Raw genomic sequence first — 26,488 nt, 5'->3', positions numbered from 1 at the left:
ATAAGAATCTACATTGATTCATGAGAAGCCTCATCAGGCTTTCTGCCAACGGCCACTGCTGACCTTCAAATATTCCTGATGCAAATGCAAATGTTGAGCTCTGCATTGGCTTCATAGGGCTGCTATAACAACTCACTATGAACTCGGTGCCTTCAAACAACAGCAATTTATTCTCTCACAGCTCTGGAGGCCAGATGTCTGAAATCAGTTTCATTTGGCTGACACTGAGATGTTCGCAGGGTCACATCCCCTCCAAAGTCTCTAGGGGAAGATTCATCCTTTGTCTTTTCTGCCTCTGGTGACTGCTAGCATTCTTTGGCTGGTGGCTGCATCACTCCAATCTCTGGCTCCATGGTCACATTGTCTTTTCCTCTCTGTGTCAAATCTCTCTCTGCCTCTCTTATAAGGACACTTGTGATTGCATTTAGGACCCACCAAAATAATCCAGGATAATTTCCTCAGCTGAACAGTCTTAAGTTAATCACATCTGAAAAGACTCCTTTTCTATGTAAGGAAACATTCACAAGTTCCAGATATCAGGACTTGATATTGTTGGAAGGCATTATTCAGCCTACAACAATCCTCAGTGTGTGCAACACTCAGAGAGGTCCAGGCAGCTATCCAGTGTCAAGACAATTTTATTGGAATTATTCCATCAACGGAATATATGTTAATTCCCATTTTAGATTTTCTTTCATTCCATGATTCTTCTGGCATCCTCGTCCTTGACTTAAAGAGGTGATATCCTTGTTTTTTGTTATAATTTATAAGAAAACGTAGAGCAAACACTTCATGACCTTGAATTTGGCAGTTATTTCTTAGATATGACACTAAAGGCACAGACAAGAGAAGAAAAATACAAATTGGATTTCATAAAAATTTTAAAATTTTGTGCATCAAAAGACATTATCAACAGAGTAAGAAGACAACACACAGAATATGAGAAAATATTTGCAAATCAAATATCTGATAAGAGATAGATATCCAGAATATATAGATAATTCTTAAAACTCAACAAGAAAGCAACAAATAACCCAATTCGAAAATAGGCCAAGGAATTGAATAGATACTTCTCCAAAGTAAAAACAAAAGTGGCCAATAAGCACATGAAAAGATGCCTAATATCATTGATTATTAGGGAAATGCAAGTCAAAACTACAATGAGATACCACCTCACATCCATTAGGATAGCTATTATAAACAAACACACACACACACACACACACACACACACAAAACCACAAAATAACAAGTGTTGTGGGCACATGGAGAGATTGGGAACCATTGTGTACTGCTGATAGAAATGTAAAATGGTACAGCCACTGTATAATGAAAAACAGTATGGCAGTTTCTCAAAAAATTGAACATAAAATTACAGATGATTAAGCAACTTTTTTCTGGGTTTGTATCCAAAAGAATTGAAAGCAGGGTCTCAAAGAGATATTTGTACACTCATTTTTATAGCAGCATTATTCACAATAGTCAAAATGTGGAAGCAACCCAAAGGTTTATCAAAACATGAATAAATAAGCAAAATGTTATAGGCATGCAATCGAATACTATTCAGCCTTAAAAAGGACAGAAATTCTGACATATGCTGCAACATAGAGGAAACTTGAGGATATTACGCTAAGTGAAATAATCCAGTCACAAAAAGACAAATATTGTATAATTCTACTTACATGAGGCACTTAAAGTAGTCAAAATCATAGAGACAGAAAGTAGAATGATGTTTTGGAGGGGATGGAGTAAGGGAAGTGGGAGTTACTATTTAATGAGTGTAGACTTTCAGTTTTGCAAGATGAAAAAAGTTCTAGAGATGAGGAATGGTGATGATTACACTACAATATGAGTGTACTTAAGACCACTGAACTATACATTTAATAATGGTTAAGATAGTCAATTTTATGTTATGTGTATTTTTCCACAAGAAAGAAAATTAAAGGGAAAGAAGAACTGGCAGTGGGCTGCATCTGGTGTGTGTTCCATAGTTTGCTGACTCCTTATCTAGAACAATAAATCAAATCCTGATATATACGATTTGTCAATATTTTGGTCTAAATACTCCCACTGAAGCTGATATCAAGCCACCAAAGTGACCTCACTGCACATGGAGTTGCCAAAACATGTTCAGTAGCACCCCATTATAGTGTCACCACCATTCAGATATAGTAAATCACACCAAGAACACAGGTAGCAGTAAAATGTAGTATAGTACTTAGGAAGTGATGAGTTTTATGTATCTATTGATTTTGTAGTTAATATAACCTATTTCATTGTAAATTTATATAATTTTTAATAATGGCTGTGTATAACAACTGGCTCACAAAATTCCTGAAAATTTAACATGGGTTCTCCTGAGCCAGTATGGCTGGCTCCAAGATAGCACTGTTTCTTTCCCCATCACAGGACATGTGAAAGTTCTAAACATAAAAGGTGTCAGAAAATAGAAGAAACTTTTAGGTCGTCCGCTCAACAACACCAATGAGATGTCCTGGCCAAAACTGGTGCTTCTGTTCTCCTTATGACAAGAGGAGTAGACACCTTGCCCCAACCTCTCAGACATCAGTTCTCAGCGTCCCCTCTCTCTAGGACATGTATCCAGCTTCATTAGAATTGTGCACAGGACCTGGCCCTTTATGAAAACCACCTTTCTCGATCATCTCTATTTTCCCCTATCTGGACCTTCCTTCCCTCCCCGAGAAGGACCAGCAGAATCACTGGAGAAACCTCTCCTCTTAGACTACTCTTGCAAATGAAAACCTAGGGGAACTCAAATTTCGGGTACTTGGCCAATTTCTGCTTCTTCATCCCTCAAACAGGAAGGATGTTAAAACCCCTCTACCACACTCCCCCCCTCTCTCCTATACCCAAGTCGAGTGAAAAAAGGAAGGGAAAAATAGTAACTTTCATTCTTTTGTGATTTCTCCAGCAGTGAGGCTATATAGGAATTACTCATTTAAGGGATGGCCTGGCTACCCTTCTCCTGTTTGGAACAGTGCTCTCAATAAAGGTTAACTATCATTCTTAACACATAGAAGGAACCGGCTTCGTAGGATTTTATTAAAAATCTCACACTGAACTTTAAAGAAAAAATGGGTCAAAATAAAGGAAACATGGGCTCAAGCCATATATTTAATTTGTATTTATTCTTTAATTCTTTATTTATTTATTTAATATTTTTAAATGCCAAAAAAAAATTAGGTAAACTATGCCAAAGTGTGTATTAAAGACAACAGCATTAACCTATATAGAGTTTAAGAATGTCAGAAAACCAGTAGGAAAGTACCAGATGTTCAAATTGCTTGGCCTTTAAATTCAGAGAATGTGAGAATATCGGGTCTTTGGATTCACCAATAAACAGGCATTTTCATTTTTTCAAAATAAACAAAAATACCTGTTAGGGTATGTGTACTTTTCTTAAGAGGGGATCCATAAATTGCATTATTCCCAAGGATTCCTTGAGCATCAGAAAATTAACAATTAGACAAACATCCATTCATATGGAATGAAGTTGGACTAGAAAAACTCTGACATTATATCAAATGGTAATATCCTATACAGTCCATATTTGTTATTTTTTGGCCTATTTGTTATTTTTTGGCCAACTGAACACCTGTTCTCCTTTTTGTAACAGAGCCCTAGATTCCTTTTGATAATTATGAATTTCCCATCATTGTGTCTTTGGTGATTTGACAAGGTCCCATACCCTTATGTGATGCAGAGAGATGTGTCTAGCGGTCATCTAGCATCTTTTGAGTAACTTTAATCTTGGTGATAATTCCTGGGCTAGAGCAGTCTCCTCGGGAGAGCCGCCAGAACTCATTGTCTCAGGCCTCCTTGCTGCTGAGGCATAAACTTCCTATTTATGCATCATCATTTGATTGACCTTCATGAGAGTTTGATTTGATTGAGAACAATGTGATAAGGAAGTGGCACATAGAATCCTTTTTTGGAGGGGAAGCAGGGGTTCCTGGCTTTTAGAGACAGCAAGTGCTAGTTGTCTGACATCCAGCATCTGGTATAAGTGGTTCCATGATTTCTCCAAGTCCCAGCAGCGTTGGCATCTTCCCTAGAACAGTGCTGGTGTAGTTTGCGCATAGCTCCTGGCTCTTAAGCTTTTAAACCTGAGGCTCTGGCCATCCTACAGATTCTGTAAGATATTAACTTCCTCTATTAAATTTCTTTTCTGCTTGAACTACCTAGAGGAGCTTTGTTTTGTAACCAAGAATACTGATTTATACACTCCCTTGTAGTCAAGGGAGAGTCATGTAATTCAAGCCATGCCAATCAGACTCTTTAATTTCTGGGACTTTAAATCTTAAGCTTCACATGGAATCAAGAGTGAAAAAAAGAAAGAACGTGAAGAAAGAAAGAGTGAAAAAAGAAAAAAAAAAAAGAAAGCTTATTTTTTCCTTATGGCTGTATCCTCATCATCTGATTGAATATTTTCTACTACTTAAATTCCAGAACTGCCCTGGTCCCTATCCATTTCCTACCTCTGCTGCTCCAATCCATCTATTCTGTGAGATACCTGATTTTCTTTGAATAAATTCCTTTTGTAGTTAACTTAGCCAGAGTTTGTTGTGTTATAAGAATCCCAACTGAAAAATGAAAAAAAATGAATGTACTTTCAAGCCTTTGCTATAAAAACAAAAGTGTACACTCTATTTGATTTGATTTAACTAATGTTCTAGGCCATGGTAAATTTATCTATGATAAGAAGGGAAAAAAGTCAAAACAGTGGTTGCCTCAGAGTGAAAGGGGGCAGTGAGTGACTGGAAATGGGCAGGAGGGAATTTTCTGGGCTGTGACAGTTGCTGTAGGTTGAATTATGTTGCTCAAAAAGACATGTTGAAGTCTAAACCCTGGTACCTATAAGTGTGACTTTATCTGGAAATAGAATCTTTGCAGATGTAATCAAGTTAAGATGAGGTCATACTGGATTTGGGTGGATACTAGATCCACTAACTTGTGTCCTTTACAAGAAAAGAGACACACAGAGAAGAAGGCCACGGAAAGACAGAGGCAGAGATGGAGTGATGCAGCTGCAAACCAGGGAAACAGAAGCCAGGAAAAAGTAAGGAAGGATTCCTCCCTGGAGCCTTCAGAGGAAGCGTGGCCCCACCCACACCGTGATTTCAGACTTGTAGTCTCCAGAACTGTGAGATAATACATTTCTGTTGTAAGTCACCCAGGCTGTAGTAAAAAGGCAGCCCGAGGATACAATACAAAGGTAACGTCTTATATCTGGAGAGAATTTTGGGTTTCACAGGAGTACAAATTTGCCAAGACTCAGAATATACACTTAAGATATTTCAAATTCTTTCTATATAAATTTTATCTTTCCAAAAATAATACGATTAACAAATATCAAAATCGAATGAATTATAAGTTTGTTGAAGGTTTTAGGATTGAGCTATATTAATACCTGCAGATTTCTTTGAAATGCATTTTAAATATAAGAGAGACTGATGGGTGATTAGAAGAATGGATAGATAAACAGATACATAATAAGGCAAATATAGTAGAATATTAATTTGTAGGATCTAAGTGGTAAATGTCTGGGCATTTGCAGTAAAAGTCTTTCAACTTTTCTATTTGAAAACGTTCATAGAAAATTGTTAGACAAAATAATAATAAACCCTGTTGCGTATTACAGTCTGGATTTTTCTGCCTTTCTTTCTTTAAGAAATGCATAAAGTTTGCAGTGATGAAAAATAATGCATTATTGTTTTCATTCTTTCACAGAATATGCTTATTATGCTAAATAGACATGCAACTTGCATCACCAAGATGAAGAAAAAAGATAAAATTTATGAAAGGATAACAAATTACCCAGCATGTCTGTTGTAGGCAGGAGGAAATACAAGGATTTACAGCTCTGATATAAGCCAAAATCCGAGGTTAACTCTTGGTCAGAATCTGATAAAGGAAAGCATTGTGGTCAATAGTGTAGCAGTTTCCTGAGTTTCAAAATCTTATTTTTAAATTTCATAATTCTTATATTCTAACCATAAACAAAGTTGGAATCTAAATGTATACAGAATTTTACGTGTAAGTTGGATTTAGAAATGTGCCAAAATATGCATACTGTGTTCTTTCAATCTCCTATGACAAACATAATCTTCTACCAAGTTGGATGGCGTTAACTTCCTTAAATACCCGTACCTTGTTTAGTTAGAAAGCATAGAGAGGTTACATCTATTTCTGCTCCCCCTAGTGCTATTCTGTCTTAAATGACTTGGACTCCTTCCTCATTTGGCTATTAAGGAAATTGACTGGGCAACTCATAAGTTTTAATCAAAAATCATAAACAGATAAATGAGATCTCTATAAACTAGGGCAACCCACTCACGATCTACAATCTAGACATGTTGCATGTGCTTATGTAAAGAGTGCTTTCAAATCCATGGTAAACAAAGTCCACGCTTGGCTAGCCCAGCTCAGAAATACAGAATCCAATACTGCAGCATAAAATAAAGCTGTATTTTTAACATACACTGAAGTGCTTTTTACAGCCTTAAATGCATAAATGTACCTCACGGCAACAATATCTTTCCAAGGAAGAATTTCCAGATTGAAGTTGAAGTTGTTCATACTTATACTTTCATTTCTAAAAATGCTCTGGTGATGGTCTATACAACTTGCCACATCCTTTGTGAATATTCACAATTAATTATTTTATTTACATAACACGTTTTTTCACACTTCATGTTAAGAAGTCCTTATCTCTTCATCCTAGGCAGAGGAGAAAGAAGAGAATACAAATAACTGATCAGAGGGATAAAAAGTCTCTGCTTACCCTGAAGGGTCCAGTACAAAAAGAATGTAACAGGAAGCATGTGACATCTTACATTTGGTTCCACAAAATGTGCAGGAATAAATTAAGAAGGATGTGCTCGTGCTTATATTGTAGCGTGTGAGAGAAAAGGTTTAAGGGCTTTATGAAATTTTAATCTTGATAAGAAATAGCAGCATTCTAGATGCAGTGAAGCTCCACAATGAAGATAGAACTGTCATGAATCTTTATGAACTGAATACTATTATATCAAAATAGATTTTTTTAAATATACGAAACAAATGGACAGAAACACATTAGATGCGAGAGGCATAATAAACTTCCCTTAGCTATTTTCACGTTAAATAGGCAAAAATAATAATAATAAACATGTGTGTAACACACCTTGTAAAATAAAAATAAAACATTGATGAAATGAATTATTACAGACCTAAAATGTCTCAATAAACACTAGCAAAGATATCCTAAAGAAAATTATGAAATACATTATGAACAAGTAGGATTAGCTCAGAGGTCCAACTGCAAGGACCTCATGCAAGGATGGTCCAATATTAGAATATCTATTAATATTATTTCTTAAAACAATCCATTAAAGAAGATAAATAGAGTTATATTAATACATGTTGGAAGGCATTTGGTAAATAGCTTATATTCTTGATTTTTTAAAAAATTACAACAAATAAAAAAGCTCAAGTATAGGCAAAAACTTCCTTTTGGAATGCACTTTTTATGATTTCACCACAGTTTCTTAGTAATATTTTATTGTTTAAAATTCACCTTATTTATAATGGTGGAATTGTGGATTACATTATCAATTTTTTTTTTTTTTTTTTTTTTTTTTAAGAGATGGAGTTTCTGCATGTTGGCCAGACTGGTCTCAAACTCCTGACCACAAGTGATTCACCGGACTCCGCCTTCCAGAGTGCTAGGATTACAGGCCTGAGCCACAGCATCTGGCCACATTGCTGCTTTTTTACTTCCAAATGTTGAATACCATTTCTCTTTTACAGAAACACTCTCTGTTAGCTACCATTTGTTTTTGAGGATAATACCTTGAAACACAGCTTGTCAGCTACCAGCTAGATGGTCCCCAGATTACACTTTCATCTACATACTTTTATTGTGAATTTTGGTCGTTTGTAGTTATTATTTTCTGAATAACTCTGTTCACTGCTATTTCTGGTGCTTATTTTTAACCAGATATTAGAACTTTCTTAACTAAAGATCCTATAACCAGAAGTCAGAACACAGACTGCTACATATCATGGACTCAATTCAGATGAATAATTTGACATTTCCCAAAAAAAAATCAATTATAGTCATTTTCTTACCACCCAGTTTACTTACTACTTGAATTATTATTCCTTTCTATTTTTATTTTATGTTCTTTTATGTTCAAATAATTGATCTTCATATATAGATGCTGATAGGAAATTTGTAATTCATAAATATACAGTTGTAGGACGCACTATTTTTTAGAATTTTTTCCATGTTTTATTACTACAAATTTTTCTTCACTATTCTATATCCCTTTTTATGCCATCCTCTAGAGTAAGACCATGTCTGGTTATTTTTATTTTAACTCTAAATGTTTAATTAGTGAAATGATGTACCTATTTTGAAGTTGGTATTCCCACAACTTACCTAAAACTTTGGAGGTACTATAAAGAAAGAGACTGTTATTAAAAGGTAAGGATAGGCCAGTTGTATGAAATGAGTTTATACTTATTCATCACATTTGTTTGCTTTTTATAATCTTCTATTGTTGTCTAACATTCTGTTTATGTTACACATTATTACATTACTGCATGTTTTCCAAACTTGAAACAGATCTTTCTCATTTCTTTTACAGTCTCACAAGATGTTCTTGTAGTTTACTAATGCCAGTTTAAAATACCATTAACCACAGTAACTCAACATTATCTGCATATAGGAAGATTTCTTTCTGTTATCCTTCTCCAAATAAAATTATTGTAACTTGTTAAATATGCATGGTTTTGAAATATCTAAAACATCCAGAGAAAGTCTATTTGCTAATTATCCAGAGCAAATCGTATGTTTAATTAAATAGTAGTAGTCTGCAAGAAAGTCACATAATGAATAGTAAAACACAAAATCACTTCTACTGATGACAATTGTGGTATCACTATTCATAGATGATTGTCAGATTAGTATCTTCTGCCCTTCTAAAAATGAAGCAATTAAAATGAAGCAATTTCCAAAAAAGGAAGAGGGTTTTTGATGTATGCTTTTATTAGATTAAAGATACATTGAATTTCCAGTGATTCAATCTCTTGTTTTAATGTGCTTTAAATGTTAAATGAAATATTAGAACAAGATATTTAAGTGATTTATTTATTTATGGTGTCATTTCTGTTATAATTTGATCTGTCAAACTCTTTAGAGAATTAATCAGATAATAAACAGGCCTGATAACAAAATGTCAATTTTAGTAATTAAATCCTATTTTAATTATTCAATTGAAAACTATTAAAATACAATTAAATGGTATGAGGAAGATAATCCCTTTTCCAATTTAGTTATAACTCACTCATAGTGTCCTTCCTTAAAAACAGTGGTATTTAAATGCAATCACATATTTACCCCTTTAACAAAAGTTGTAACAAGAAAAAGGATGAGACAGAAAATTCGTAACTTCATCTAACAGTGAGAGTCTGATTTCAAATTCTATTGAGGCACATTTGTGTGATTGATATTATATTTTTTAATTGCACAGAAGCATTTCTTGAAATTTTTCTATTCAACAGTAAATGCTGATCAAAGTTTTGTCTAACCATAGCCAGTAAAGTACTTATATGAAGGCCTTAGTTTCCATTTCATTTTACCCATTTCAGTTACCAAATAAATTGCTCTATAATTTCTTTAAATAGAAATCTTTGTTAAACACGTTACAAGTTTCCTGCTTTCTTCATCCTCTAATAATTCAATACTTTACCAATTTGCCTTTGATACCTTTGCAACATTCCAAGAATTTGGACCATATATTCACCTCTCTTATGGAAATTCAGCTCCTCCTGATGAGGTTCCTATCTTTCCATCCCATTTTCCCACCTTTCCCCACACCTTCCCAACATTACCACCATATCCTATGATAACACATCTTTCATAGAGATTCAACCTTTCTGCTTTTCTACACTAGAAACAATAACACAAATGGTAGACTCCCACTTGGTTAAACAAATCTTGCAGCAAGACAAAGATATTCTTAGGAAATGTTCTGGGTGTTTTGCTGGGTCACATTTTCCAGCTTTTAATTCTCTTTTCAAAAACATAGTTTGGCTGAGGTTTCATTTACATACCATAAAATTTCCCCATTATAAGTGTACAATTCAATGACATTTAGTAAATTTATAAAATGATGCAGCCATAATCATAATACAGTTTTAGAACATCCACCACACCTATTAAGTTCTATTGTGCCTGTCTGCAGTTAAGACCTTCTTTCCCTTCCATCCCACCACAGCCCCAGGCCACTACCACTTTGCATTTTCTGGAGATTTTTGTATAAGTGGAGTCATGCTATAAGCATTCTTTGTATCAGGCTTTTCTGCACTTAGCAAAATGTTTTTTTTTTTTTACAATGATGAAATTATGTAAAACTTTAACTCTTTTTTTCTTTTCTCTTTTTATTTTTTAATTTTTTATTTTTCCATAGGTTATTGGGGCACAGATGGTGTTTGGTTACATGAGTAAGTTTTTTAGTGGTGATTTGTGAGATTTTGGTGCACCCATCACCCAAGTAATACACTGTACCCTATTTGCAGTCTTGTATCCTTCGCACCCTCCCACCCTTCCACCCAAGCCCCCAAAGTCCATTGTATCATTCTTACATCTTTGCGTCCTCATAGCTTAGCTCCTACATATCAGTGAGAACATACAATGTTTGCTCTTCCATTCCTGAGTTACTTCACTTAGAATAATAGTCTCCAACCTCATCCAGGTCACTGCGAATGCCATTAACCCATTCCTTTTTATGGCTGAGTAGTATTACATCATATGCACACACACGCACGCACACACACACACACATATATATCTCTCTCATATATATATATCTATATCTCACAGTTTCTTTATCCACTCATTGATTGATGGGCATTTGGGTTGGTTCCACAATTTTGCAATTGCGAATTTTGCAGATATAAACATGCATGTGCAAGTATCTTTTTTGTAGATAGCCAGTAGTGGGATTGCTGGATCAAATGGTAGTTCTACTTTTAGCTCTTTAAGGAATTTCCACACCGTTTTCCCTAGTGGCTGTACTAGTTTACATTCCCACCAGCAGTGTAGAAGTGTTCCCTGATCGCCGCATCCATACCAACATCTACTGGTTTTTGATTTTTTGATTATGGCCATTCTTGCAGGAGTAAGGTGGTATTCCATTGTGATTTTGATTTGCCTTTCCCCGATCATTAGTGATGAGCATTTTTTCATATGTTTGTTGGCCATTTGTATATCTTCTTTTCAGAATTGTCTATTCATGTCCTTAGCCCACTTTTTGATGGGATTGTTTGTTTTTTCTTGCTGATTTGAGTTCGTTGTAGATTATAGATATAGTTTTTGGTTAGATGTATAGATTGTGAAGATTTTCTCCCACTCTGTGGGTTGTCTGTTTACTCTGCCGACTGTTCCTTTTGCCGTGCAAAAGCTCTTTAGTTGAATTAAGTCCCAGCTGTTTATCTGTTGTTATTTCATTTGCTTTTGGGTCCTTGGTCATGAAATCCTTGCCTCAGCCAAGGTCTACAAGGGTTTTTCCAATGTTATCTTCTAGAATTTTTGTAGTTCCAAGTCTTAGATTTAAGTCCTTAAACCATCTTCAGTTGATTTTTGTATAAGGTAAGAGATGAGGATCCAGTTTCATTCCCCTATGTGGCTAGCCAATTATCCCAGCACCATTTGTTGAAAAGGGTGTCCTTTCCCCAGCAAAATGTTTTTGAAGTGCATTGTTTATCACATGTATCAGTAGTTTGTTCCTTTTTTATTGCTGAATAATATGTCACTGTATGGATGTACCACATGTATTTATCGATAAATCAGTTGTGGTACATTACGATTGTGTCTACTTTGGGGCTATTATTAACAATATGGCTATCACGATCTGTGTGCAAGGGTTTATGTGGACAAACATTTTTATTTCTCTTAGAGATATACCTAGGAGTAGAATTGCTGGGCCATATGGAAATTTTGTGTTTAACTTTTGATGAACTGCAAGGTTGTTTTCCTAAGTGGCTAAAACATTTTACATTCACACCAACAACATGTAAGAGTTCAGATTTCCATATCCTCACCAACACTTGGTGTTGAATTTTTTTATTACAGCCTTTTTAGAAGGGGTGTAGTAGTATCTCATTGTGATTTTAATTTGCATTTTCTTAATGACTAATGATGGTGAGCATCTTTTCATATGCTTATTATTCATTTGCATACCTTCTTCAGTAAAACATTAAATAGAATTGTCTTAATTTTACTTTGTGAGAACTTTTATATATTCTGAATACATTCACCAAATATATGATTTGCAGATTTTTTCTTCAAGTATGTGCTTGTCTTTTCTTTTCGGTAGAAAACACAAGACCTTTTGGTGCTTACCTTTTTGGTAAAGGTGTCTTTTAAGGCACAAACTTTTAAAATTTGTATAAACTTTAATTTACCAGGTTGTTATTTTGTGTCATACTAAGTGCTCTTTACCCATCCAAAGATCATTAAGAGTTTCTTCTATTTTTTTCTCTAAGTTTTAGTGTTTATCTCTTATATTTTAGTATAATTACTTTGTAGTTAATTGTGTGTATGGTATGTGGCAAGGGTCTAAACACATTTCTTTGGCATGTAAATATCCACTTGTCCAGCATTATTTGTTAAAATAATATCCTCTCCCTACTAAACTGCCTTGGCACTATTATTAAAAGTCAAAAAATCAAAAGACCATAAATATAAGGATTTATTTCCAGAATCTCATTTCCAGAAACCAATCTTATAAATCAATCTGTGTCAGCTGGGAGTGATGGCTCATGTCTGTAATCCCAGCACTTTGGAGGCCAAGGTGGGTGGATCACCTGAAGTCAGGAGTTGGAGACCAACCTGGTCAACATGGCGAAACCCCTTCTCTACTAAAAATACAAAAAATTAGCCAGAGGTGGTGGTGGGCACCTGTAATCCCAGCTATTAGGGAGGCTGAGGCAAGAGAATCACTTGAGCCTGGGAGGCAGAGGTTGCAGGGAGGCAGAGGTTGCAGCGAGCTGAGATTGCACCATTGCACTCCAGCCTGGGCAACAAGAGCGCAATTCTGTCTCAAAAATAAATAAATAAGTTAATTAATTAATTAAATCTGTTTCATTGGTTTCTTTGTCCATCCTTTGGTGAATACCACACTATTTTGATTCCCTTGGCTTTAGAATGTTTTCAGATCAGATACTGTCTGTTTTTGTTCTCTTTCAAAATCGGTTTTGGTTATTTTAGGTATTTTGACTTTCCAAATAAATTGTATTATTAGCTTGTTAAAGGCTATTTTAAAAGCTTCCTGGTATTTTAACCATTAGACAAGCTTCCACTTCCAGTTAACCTAAGATGTGATTTACCCTCTCCTCTAAATTGTCAAAATGAATACATATAACAATGAAAGGTAATGTGTTAGACATCAGGCAATGAAGGACAGTAATCCCTCAGGTATGGGGGGAAAATGAGTCTTTTGATACCCTTAAATTACTGCCTGGAAAAAAGCTTCCAAGTCACAGCATGGATGGGGATACCCAGTAAGATCCCAGTGTATTCTCTATAAGGAAATAGACTTGGGAGTCTGAGGAAGCCAAGATGAAGTACTAGAGAAGAAGAGATTCACAGAGAGAAAACTCCAGAGAATTGTAGAAGATCCTTCTTTAGTATTCGGTAAATACTAATGACCAGCTTTCAAAAATGAGGAATTTAAACATATCTCAGATTGATATCTAAATTCATAAGCCCCATTTGTTACTTATATTGAAGTACCAAAGTGACAATGAAAATATTAAGAATCCAAAAATATGTGTAAGCATAAAAGTATAACTTTACTTGTATGATTTTATGAGATTGAAAAGATGGAATGAAAAGGGAAAGTTATATTAATTTGGAAAATATTCCCCAACTTATCTAGACAACTAGAAATACAAATAAGGAGTGATGATAAAAACACCTGTCACACTTCCCACCATGAAAATTTACTACTCATTAACCTTTGGTGGATCCAGCTCTCCAAGGAATTTTTGTGAATACATAACTCATGCAGTGAAATTAACAGTCAGTGATATATTTAATAACTAACTGCAAAGTGATTTCAATAGTCTGTGTTTACTCTTCCCATTTTTGGCTTCTGTAAAAGTAATACATTTACGCATATTTGAAAATAAAACTGAAGCAATGCAAATCCAATTTCAGAACATTAAATTTTGTCCTCACAGTACCTTATAAAGATACATTGTCATTATCAGTATGTCAAAAGTGTTTTCAGGTATTAACTCATTAGTCCTCCAACTGTATCTGTAATCCTTAATATTTAATGTCCTGACATTACTTAAAAAGATTTGTATTTTAATTTGGGGAGCATGAAAATAGAAGTTCTGGCATACATTACAGAAGTCCCATCCTTTATAGACATTTTGGCACCAGAGAAAATTTTGTAAACTGAATTCTAATTCACTGATGGATTTCTGTTATGCAATTTGAATAAGTGTAATCACAATGAAGAAAAGAATTAACTTGGACCCCTACCACACTTTGTACAACAAAATAATTTCCAATTAATCAACATTTCAGACCTAAAAGATGAAATAGAAAAAGGTTAGAATTAAATATAATTGAATTTACTTATATTCTTGGGGAGGACAGAGATTTCTAAGTATCATATTAAAACAATAATGGAAAATTTTGAGATGTTTTGAGTAATTTAAATATATGAAAGTAAAAACTGACAAAATACCATAGATAGAATAAAAAAGTAAATGACAAACCAGGAAAATATATCTACAATATACATAAAGATTAATGAGCTAAGTAAGTTACTAAATAGCTCATAAAATAATTACAAACTTAAGCCCTAATAAATTAGCAGAAAAAATATCTGGGTTAAGGCCTTACAGTTTACAGAAAAGAAAATTTAAAAATTACCTGAAATCAGAAGCTTTAAATGCCCAACCTCTTTTATTGTTAAAGTATACAAATAAAAGTTAAGAACTCAAACCTCAAATCTGACAAGATTGAATACTGGAAAATGTATGGAGAAACAGGCACTCTTAGAAACTACTTATGAGTTTCAGGTAGGATAGAAATGCATGTGTTTAAAATATTCTTTTGCTTATCATTACTTCTTACATTTTATGTTTTTCTTTGTTTCATTCATTCTCCCTGAAGTATATCCTCAGGCATCCATTCAGCAAACTTCTGTTTGTGATATAATCAGCCTTTGCTTGAAAATTTCCTCATTTCGCCCTCAAACTTGAATGATCATTTGATTAAAGTTTTAGGGAAATAATTCTAAGTTGGAAGTTAATTTTTATTAGAGTTTGATAACTTAAATATCTGGCTTCTTTTACTTTTTAAACATTTTATTATGAAAACCTACCAACACGTAGCCTGAGTCCAATTTAAGTTCCCAGTGTGAGAATTCCTGTAGCCTAGGTAAGGTAGCATAAATTCAGCACAGTCTCAGGGTTCTGATCATCTTATCCTACTGGGCATTGCCCTTGGATCCCTTAAATGACCATGACCACACCATTAAGTGCCCCTAAACCACCACAAAAACAGCTAAATTTTGAGCATTTGTTTTTCCTTCTGTGGTTTTCAGTTTCTTCTTAGATCCTGGCATTCTCGTACTAGTTGGTGCAAAAGTAATTGTGTTTTTCTTTCATTAAAGATAAGGGCAAATACTGCAATTATTTTTGCACCAACCTATTCTTCTCTTTTCTTTAAAGGATATCAAATAATAACTTTACCTAGGAGCTAAGTTGTGTAGAGTGAAAGGATTTTCAAGTTACATTATTTTACCATAATGCTGAATCCAGACTCACAGCTTGCTTTCAATTTTTTCCCTGAAATTTCTGTCACTGTGATTTAGTTCTGAAGTAGCCTAACGCTACATTCTTTTATTTTATTCTAATCTGAGGATCTCTGTCTTTTTACTACTGTGATGTGTTGGTGTTTGTGTCAGTTACTTACACATAGCATTTATTTCTACTATCTTATTTTGTACATTCTATTTACCATGTATTTTCTTTGTTGCTTCTTTTTTTTTATTTTTTCTCTCCTGACTTCCACTGGATAGGTCAACTTTCCTTGCCTGTGGCTCTGTCTTCCAGAACATTAGCTTCTCTGAAGCTTTAGGGTAATTAGCCTGAGTCCAATTTAAGTTCCCAGTTGGAGAATTCCTATAGCCTAGGTAAGGCAGCATAAATGAAGCACAGACTCAGAGTTTTGTTTATTCATGGAAATTTTTTTATCTTTCCAGTAGAGAAAGAACTTCCTTGTCTCTCAAGGGGCTATTTTACAGAAGTTTTCTTTTTCTCCTTTCCCTGAAAATTCATCCTCCAGATGATGTTCTGTCTTTGTGCAGGGATCTTAGTCCCAAATCTCCATCAATCAAAGGATGCTCTGTTCCTATAGGGAAAGGAAAGCCTGATTCTCCTGGACCTAACGTGGGGTTTGATAATCATCCACAAGGCCAACACAGCCTCACTTAACTGTTTGGTGCTCTGATTTTCAGTACCTTCTTTGTTTCTAGAAAATGGAACTTCATTTTTTTCTTATGAGATTAGCTATACATTAAATTTAAATCTGCCATTTCTTCAGTTTGTAATTGAAATTGTTCCAGGTTTGCTTTCCCAGCATGTTGCCAGAACAAGAAAACCACTGTATGAAAATTAAAAACTTTCTATCTAAGGATACCTCAGTATTTATAAAAATTTATGTAAAATGCTAACAACAATAATATCACAGATACTTTAAATCAAGTAGAAAATATATGAATGCTTCCACAAGAAAAAAAATGCCCAACATATAAAAGAACAAATGCACAAATGTTAACTATGGCTAAGAAAAAATTTGAAATATATAGTTAAGTAAAATTCCAAAATACAAATTAAAACAGACTTTGTTTTTCCACTTATGTTGACGAAAGTTAATACACTTGATAATTATCAATATTGGTGGATACTTTCTGAGATGGGCACTCATACACTGCTAGAATGTTTCGAGAGCTTTAACAATATATCACTTTGAGTGTATACTACCACAGAGCCCACAGAAATACAAATAACCATCAGAAAATATTACAAACAACACTATGCACACAAACTAGAAAATCTATTAATAGGAGATGTGGATAGATTCCTGGACACATACAGCTCCCAACACCGAACTAGGAATGAATTGAATCCCTAAACAGACCAGTAATGAGCTCTGAAATTGAATCAATGATTAATAGCTTACCAACCAAAAAAGCTCAGGACAAGACGGATTCATAGCCAAGCTCTACCAGAAATACAAAGAAGAGCTGGTAACATTCCTAGTGAAGGTACCCAGAACAATGAGGAGGAGGGATTCCTCCCTAACTCATTCTATGAAACAAGCATCATCCTGATACCAAAACCTGGCAGAGACACAACAAAAAAGGACACTTTAGGTCAATATTTTTGATGAAGATAAACGCAAAAATCCTCAACAACATATTGGCAAACCGAATCCAGCAGCACAACAAAAAGCTTACCCATAACGATCAAGTAGGCTTTAACCCTGGGATGCAAGGTTGGTTCAACATACTCTAATAAATAAATATGATTCATCACATAAACAGAACTAAAGACAAAATCCACATGATTATCTCAGTAGATGCAGAAAAAGCTTTCAATAAAATTTAACACCTCTTCATTTTAAAGACTCTCAACACACTAGGTGTTGAAAGGACACGCCTCAAAATAATAAGAGCCATCTATAACAAACCCACAACCAACATCATACTGAATGGACAAAAGCTGGAAGCATTCCCCGTGGAAACCGGCACAAGTTAAGGAAGAATGCCGTCTCTCACAATTTCTGTACAACATAGTATTGGAAGTCCTGGCCAGAGTAATCAGGAAAGAGAAAGAAATAACGAGCATCCAAATAGGAAGAACAGAAATCAAACTATTCCTGTTGGCAGATGACATGATTCAACATCTGGAAAGCCCCATGGTCTCAGCCCAAAAGCTCCTTAAGCTGATCAACAACTTCAACGAAGTCTCAGGATACCAAATCAATGTGCAAAAATCACTAGCATTCCTATCCTTCAACAATAGTCAAGTTGAGAGGCAAATCAGGAATGCAATTCCATTCACAATCACCACAACAAGAATAAAATACCTAGCAATACAGCAAAACAAGGAGGTGAAAGATCTCTACAAGGAGAACTACAAACTGCTGCTCATAGAAATCATAGATGACACAAACAAATGGAAAAATATTCCATGCTCATGGATAGGAAGAATCAATATTGCTAAAATGACCATACTGCCCAAAGCAATTTATAGATTCAATGCTATTTCTATCAAACTGCCAAGGACATTCTTCACAGAACTAGAAAAAAAAACCTATTTTTAAATTCATATGGAATCAAAATATAACCCAAATAGCTGAGGCAATCCTAAGCAAAAAGAACAAAACTGGAAGCATCATGCTACCTGACTTACTATACCACAGGGCTACAGTAACTAAAACAGCACAGTCCTGATACAAAATACAGACACTACACAAAAATGGAACATAATAGAAAGCCCAGAAATAAGGCCATCTGATGAAATAAGGCCCAATAAAATAAGGCCACTTACAATCATCTGATCTTTGACAAATCTAACAAAAACAAGCAATAGGGAAAAGACTCCCTATCTAATAAATGGTGCTGGGATAACTGGCCAACCATATGGAGAAGATTGAAACTGGACTCCTTCTTTATGCCATATACAAAAATCAACTCAAAATGGATTAAAGACTTAAATGTAAAACCCAAAACTATAAGAACCCTGGAAGACAACCTAGGCAATACTATACTGGACCTAGGAATAAGCAAAGATTTCATGATAAAGACACCAAAAGCAAAAATTGACAAGTGGGAGCTAATTAAGCTTAAGAGCTTCTGCACAGCTAAAGAAACTATCAAGAGAGTAGCAGCCTATAAAAGGGGAGAAAATTTTTGCAAACTATGCATCTGACAAAGGTCTAATATTTAACATCTGTGAATAACTTAAACAAATTTACACCCAAAAAAACACCATTAAAAAGTAAGCAAAGGACATGAACAGACACCTTTCAAAACAAAACATACATGTGGCCAACAAGCATATGAAAAAAAGCTCAACATCACTAATCATTAGAGAAATATGAACCAAAATCACAATGAGATACCATCTCACACAAGTCACATGGGTCATACCATTCGACCCAGCAATCCTATTACTGGATATATAACCAAAGGAATATAAACCATTCTATTATAAAGATACATGCATGCATATGTTCATTGCAGCACTATTCATAATAGCAAAGACATGGAGTCAACCTAAATGCCCACCAATGGTAGACTGAATAAAGAAAATGTGGCACATATATACTATGGAATACTATGTGGCCATAAAAAAGAACAAGATCATATCCTTTGCAGGAACATGGATGAAGTTGGAGACCATTATCCTTTAGCAAACTAATGCAGGAACAAAAAACCTAATACCACATGTTCTTACCTATAAGTGGCAGCTAAATGATGAGAACACATACAAACATACATAAAGGAGAACAACAGACCCTAGGGCCTACCAGAAGGTGGAGGGTGGAAGGAGGAAGAAGATCAGGAAAAATAACTAAGGGGTACTAGGCTTAATATCTGGGTGACAAATAACCTGTACAACAAATCCCCATGACACAAGCTTACCTATATAATCAACGTGCATGTGTATTCCTGAACTTAAAAGTTAAAAATATTATCACGTTGAGCTAATAATTTAATTTAAAAAACTGTTCCCTAAAGATTTAACCAGCTACTGATACACTCAAATTCATTATATAGCCACTATCTAGCCAACACTTTGAAACAAAATGAATATTTAAAATATAGGAACCACACTCTTCTCACTTCTTTGCCCTTTCAATGAGGGATCCTGAGGGATACTTTCTATCCTCATTTCAAAGACCCTAACTACATAAACAAGAGAAAGAGTTTTACCTATCTAACAGTTAATTCGGTAAAATATATTCAACATTATACACATAGGCTGATTATATTGTATGCAATATTGATTCTTTTTGTGTAATCTTAATATGAGCATACTAAGTAGCTGGGGTTTACACTGGGCCTTGAAAGAAAAGTGGCAAAAAAGCAAATAGAAAAGATTTTCATTTAGTTAATGAAGGTGATATCTTTATTATTTCTCTTTTCTCTTTTGGATCTTTTAGTATTGTACTAGGAATATAAACAGCCAGAGAGGGAGCTATACTGTTTAGCAATCAGGACTTGATCTCATTTTGAGTAACATTATTTGAGCATAAAAGTAATGATTTTCTTTTAAACGTAGGCTTTTCAAAGATTTTCTCTATACTTTAGTGCGATTTTATTACATCTAAGGATGATGTTTCTCCTCTGCCCCAAGAGAAACAAATTTTCCATTTTATGAAGTCAGCGGGGAGCCAGACTCAATTTATAAAAATTAACTTCACAGGGAACTTTTCCTAAGACTAACTATTGCCACATGAGGAAGTTACACGCTGGTAATCAAAGGCTCACTTGCAGAAACAACCCTCTAGCATTAAGATGCCAGTAAAAACTGAAAAAAGATGAACTGTACTTTCTTTGAAAGAAACAAGGATTCTCGTCTGATTGAGCACCATCTTTACATTTAGGATGATATTCCTCAAAATCAGTGTGAAAGATTACCTTCTGGGGGTCCAGGAAGAACATATTATAACCTTTGTTTCATTTACTTCTCATCGCATCCCTTGAATCTACGGAACAACAATGGGAGAATTTTAAATATTTATCTCCTAATGTAAATGGGAATCTTGATGATTATACCATTGCAGAGGCAAATCAGTTCATCACATTCCTGGGCTATTACCTTTCTGAAAGGTTTAAAGAAAAGACTTTGTATTTTGCCTTGAAAGTAAAAATGTAAGAAGAAAGCAAAATAAAAGGTCTTTTTTTTAATCCTGCAGAATAATTTTCCTATGTCATGAATCTATTTTATAACAAATTACAGGGACTGTTAATTCCATGTTTCCTTAGTTCTAAGGCACGCATTCTTTTAAAATATGTAATATAATTAAAACTGAAGTGCTCATTACAATATGGCATCTTAAGATTGTTGTAGTTGCCATTTCTTTGGCATGAGCAAACATGAAAAGTGGCAACATCAGCCTACTGGGAGAGAACTCCAAAGATAAAAACGGGGCTTTCGCTAGAAAAATGCTGCCCATGAATTTGATGACCCTGAGTTAGAAGGTAATTCAGGAAAGTTAGATGCTGGAGGTGAAGAAGCTTCAGAATAGGTTAACTTGTTTATCTCACTTTTACTTTCTTTTTATGCGTGTACAAGAGTGACATACAATAAAAGGCTATAGTTAAGTAGCTGTAAGATTTCCTCCAATAAGTATAAAATAAAATTTTTAAGTGATAAGAAAGCATTGTATCAGTTTTATTGGCAGCATATTTTCTTTCTTATTAGTACCTAAAATAATGACTGTACAGTCAACAATACCTTAGATAGATTCAATGAAATGTGATACACCCACTATAACACATATGCTCTAGGTTATAATAGAAAAACAACCTTGGTCTTCATCTTTTGCCTTTCTTCTGCTCTTTTCAGTGTCAGTATGTGTATGTTAATATAAGCCCCTCATGCTGCTTCTTATGGCTCTTTTTCAAGTACTGGGAAATAAACAGAATAAGCTATCAGACTCTCCAGTAAAAGGCAGAGATAAATAATGCTAAAAGCAGCCAATATACATACTTACATAATGCAAGCAATATCAAAAAGAATACCACAAAGTATTTTGAAATGGAGCATAAACCAAGTTTCATAAGTGGAATCCAAGGTACAACAGAAAATATGTATTTTACAAGAGATTTGGAAATTATTATCATAGAAGTGAATGTCTGTAGGAAGATAGTGATTGTTGCAGATCTTAAGGGCATAAGAATTGAGTATCTTATAGCTGATGTGAACAACAACCTGCAAATTCTGGCATGCAAGCTTTCATCATGATTTGATGAAATCATTTCCAATCATTTTCCAGTTCCCAAGCTAAATGTGCTGGGCTTGTCCTCAAGGCACATTTTAAAGGCACTGAGAATACCATTCCAGTCACCAGCCATCTGTCCACACTGGAAACCACCAACATATTTATTGGCTTTGCACACATAAGGTTCCTTCAGTGGCTCTGGTGCTCCTTTGACACATTTGGGACATAGATTCTTGGGCTGGGCTGTGAACACTTGGGCTCTGAGCCTAGTAAACTTAATATTTACCATAGCCAACTAACCATTTCCCACCTTCCTGGTGCACAGTCAAAATGCTGAGCACTGTTCTCGGCTGCTCATATCCTTCTCAGGCTGGGGAAGAAAACTTGACTCTCTTTCTCATTTTTCTCAGTCATTCTCTTTTACTCCAACCCTTCTGGGACACCTATAGTCTCTCTTCAGAAGGTTTGGGCTTTTACCAAAGACTAGAGAATCTCAGATTTACACAGATGCTGAATTATAAAAGGGCCCTGTAGCTGCTTAAAAGGAAAAGAATGCTAAGGAAATATAGGGAAGACACACACCAATTACAAATTATGGTGCCACATTTATGCCAGAATCTCTTACCTTCCGCTGAGCATTTCCTGGCTAATATCAATTAATCACAACAGTAGCCAAGAACAGCACAGTCCTTTTGCAGTAATCGCTTGAAATGTACTTGCTCACAGACCACAAAGCTGCCCAAGTCACTAAAAATACCACTGGACCATTGTGTTTATTACCACAAAAAGTGATAAATCATTCAAATATTCTGAAAATTTTTAAGTTAGGAGATATTTTGTTAGGTATTGTCGAAATGCTAATCTTGTCTTTTTAAATCCTACAAGTCAGTCTGTACTTTGCATCATTTCACTGCCGTAATCCTGAAGTGAAACAACCATGGCGAAATAGTGCAGCAGAAAGAAGCTGTAGAATGCCAGTTTATGAGTTTGTTTATTCTGCAGAAATTTTACTGCTGCTCAAACTGACTGCTTCTTTAGTGCCTTAAATCAAACAGCATAATCTGTGGACTCAAGAGCAGAACAATAAACTTCGCTGAATTTACAGGCTCAGGAGAACAGCATTCAATAGGGCCTTTTATTATGACCCTATCCTGACAATGTTTTTCTGACTTTCATTGCTTCAGGAATTCATAGGATAGATGCCAAAGCAGTATGTTGTTTTGAGTGTGATTAACCCCCACTGTTAATCACACCAAATATTGAAGAAAACAACTCAGATAGGAGAGCACTATACAGTAGGGCCTCTAAGGTGGGTGCAGAAAATTGTTCTGCTTCATGTTAACAAACACATTTTGAAAAATGGAGATGTAGAGCCATTTAATCATAATGTTCAGCTTTCTCACTTACAGACCTTGCATATTAGAATTATTACGCATCACTGGGGTGTTGATGGATGACACATACAGGTGAGTTATATAAGGACAGAAACCAGCATAAAGAGGGCAGGAGAGTGCAGTTTAGAGTGGCTTTCCAGATTTTATATAATTTTGTACAAAGGAAACCTTTTAAAATCTAGCTTTAAATTAATTAATCTCACTTTCCATTAATTATTTATTAATTTAATACACAATCATGTTAATGTTATGTAATTTTATAGCGAACAATAGAAATCGACAGAAGAAATAGGTAAGATAAAAGTAAATACAATTATATTTCTAACGATTTCCACTGGTGTTGGTCACTGGCTTCGTAGTCATGGAAACCCAAGTTTGAGTTTTCCTGATGCTATTAACAATCCGTATGAATCTGAGCAATTTTTGTAAGTTCTCTTGGCCTTATGGGGTTAGTAGTTAGCACAGGTTGTGGGCCCATAGCAAAAGCGGCTATCATAATGGTGATGATGATGATGTTTCAGATTATCATTACCTTTCAGGGATCAGATAAACATGGGAAGGATAGTCAAAGAACAGTCATAACTCCCTCCACTCCACCACCACCAAGGGGTTTCCGACTTGATCTTAAATAACTTTATTGAGAGGGAAACTTTGCCTTCCAACTCTTTTACTTTGAGAAAAATTACAGGTTGGGATACAGAGGAATTTCTTTGTCCTCTTCTTCATAATCATTTCTATAAAAATATGCTAAAAATTTAGGATTGTGGAAGTAAGGCAGGAAGTTGCTGTCTGGGTCTTTAGCCCCTTTGAAATGAAGTTAACACAGGAAGAAGAGAATACTCTAGTAAACCTCAATATCAATTTGCAGATAATTGACATCTCTATTTTACGGACTCTTTCAATCCATAAACACAGTATGTCTTATTTAGATTTTTTGTTTGTTTGTTTGTTTCTAGTATCAGCAGTTTGTTGTTTACAGCATAAAGGTCCTGGACATTTTTTTTAGGTTTTCAACTAAGTTGTGTTTGTTTTGTTTGGTTGGTTGGTTAATGATTAAATGGTATTCTAATTTCAGTTTCAACAGGTTCATTGCTAGAATATAGAAATAGAGTTGATTTTTGCATGTTGATCTTGTATCCTAAGACTGCTGAACTTATCTAATTAATTCTAAGGGAGTTTGGTTAATTGAATTTTCCACATTCATGCCATCTGCAAACGGGGGCAGTTTCTTTTTTTTTTTTTCCTAATCTGTATGCTTTTTTTTTTTTTCTTGCTTTATTGTGCCGGCCAGAAATTCCAGCATGAATGCTAAATAGCAGTGGTGAGAGCAGACATTCTTTTTTTTTTTTTTTTAAGTTCTAGGGCACATGGGCACAACATGCAGGTTTGTTACATATGTATACATGTGTCGTGTTGGTGTCCTGCACCCATTAACTTATCATTTACATTAGGTATATCTCCTAATGTTATCCCTTCCCACTCCCCCCACCCCATGACAGGTCCTGGTATGTGATACTCCCCAACCTGTGTCCAAGTGTTCTCATTGTTCAATTCCCACCTATGAGTAAGAACATGCGGTGTTTGGTTTTCTGTCCTTGTGATAGTTTGGAGAGCAGATATTCTTAGCTTTTTTCTTTTTCTGTTCTTAGGGGAAAAACATTTAGTCATAGTAATTAACTATAATGTTAGCCATAAGTTTTCTTGTAAATATTTGTTATCAAGATCAGAAAATTGACCACTATTTCCAGATTTCTGAGAGTTTTTGTCATGAATGGGTGTTGGATTTTGTCAAATGCTCTTTCTGAATCTGTTGATAAAATCATGTTATTGTTTCTTGGCCTGTTAATATGATTTTATTATTAATTTTACAATATTAAAACAACCTTGACCCCTGTAGTAAAGCATACTTGGTCATAGTGTATAATTCTTTTTATATATTGCTAAATTATATTCACTAATGTCTTAGTAAGGATTTCTGCATTATTTTTGCAAAGGATATAGACTGTCGTTTTCTTTTTTTGTCTTATTTGGTTTGGTATCATGTTCTCCTGGTTTCATAAAAGATTATTCTCTTTCTGGCAGAGACTCTGTAGAATTGACGTTAATTCTATTTTAAACATCTGGTAAAATACTCTAGTAAAATCATCTAAACCTGGAGATTTCTTTTTGAGGGGTATCTACTTATGAATTTAATTTCCATAATAATTACATGGCTATTTAAATCTATTTAAATTATCCATTTCATAATGAATGCATTGTGGTTGTTTGCGTTTTTAAGGATTGGTCCATTTTTTCAAAGTTGCTAAATTGATGGGTATAAAAATCTTTACAGTATTTCCTTACTATTCTTTCCATTCCTTCAGAAATCTGTGGTAATATTTGCTATTTCATTCTTAATATTAGCATTTTGTGTCATCTTTTTTTAGTCATGCTAGAAGTTTGCACATTTTACTGATATTTTCAAAGAAGTAGCTTTTTGTTTCATTGATTTAAAAAAAAAATTTCTGTTTTCAATTTTGTTAATTTATAATTTTATCTGTATTATTTTCTTCCTTCTACTTGCTTTAGGTCTACTTTGATTTTTTTTTTTTTAAGTTTCTTGGGGGACTTAGATTATTGATTTTGGAACTTTATCCTTTTCTAACATAAGCATTTAGTCCTATGAATTTCTCTCTCAGCATTGTTTTAGCTTAATACCACATTAGATGTTGCATTTTCATTTCTATTCAGTCCAATGTATTTTTTAAATTTTCCTTTAAGACTTCTTCCTTGACTCATGGATTATTGTGTAGTATGTTGTTTAGTTTCCAAGTGCTTGGATATTTTCTCACTGTCTTCCTGTAACTGATTTCTAATTTGATTCCATTGTGATAAAAGAAAGCAGTCTCTATGGTTTTGATTCCTTTAAATGTGTCGATGTTTGTTTTATGGCCAAGGATATGTTCTATCTTGGTAATATGCTCTGTTGTAATTTGAAAAAGCTGTGTATTCTTCTGTGGTTGGGTAGAGTGTTCTATAAATGTAATTAGACCCTGTTGGTTGT

General features: G+C 34.6%; 1 long non-coding RNA gene across 1 annotated transcript in view; it reads right to left on the bottom strand.

Moving 5' to 3' along the window:
- Positions 1-1,511: 1,511 nt before the first annotated feature.
- The window catches only part of LOC103887493, an 88,639-nt gene continuing 63,662 nt past the window's right edge, over positions 1,512-26,488 (bottom strand). Inside the window, exons 2-4 of the long non-coding RNA XR_002524298.2 lie at positions 21,637-21,737; positions 20,745-20,812; positions 1,512-6,741 (exon numbers count right to left, since the gene is read on the bottom strand). This is a non-coding gene — a long non-coding RNA (uncharacterized LOC103887493). The remainder of the gene's footprint in view (positions 6,742-20,744; positions 20,813-21,636; positions 21,738-26,488) is intronic.

The sequence above is a fragment of the Papio anubis genome, chromosome 11 (genome assembly GCF_008728515.1).
Source record: "Papio anubis isolate 15944 chromosome 11, Panubis1.0, whole genome shotgun sequence".
NCBI classification, from domain to species: Eukaryota; Metazoa; Chordata; class Mammalia; order Primates; family Cercopithecidae; genus Papio; species Papio anubis.
The sequence above is the reverse complement of the archived record's forward strand: the minus strand, read 5'-3'. Positions and strand labels throughout refer to the sequence as shown.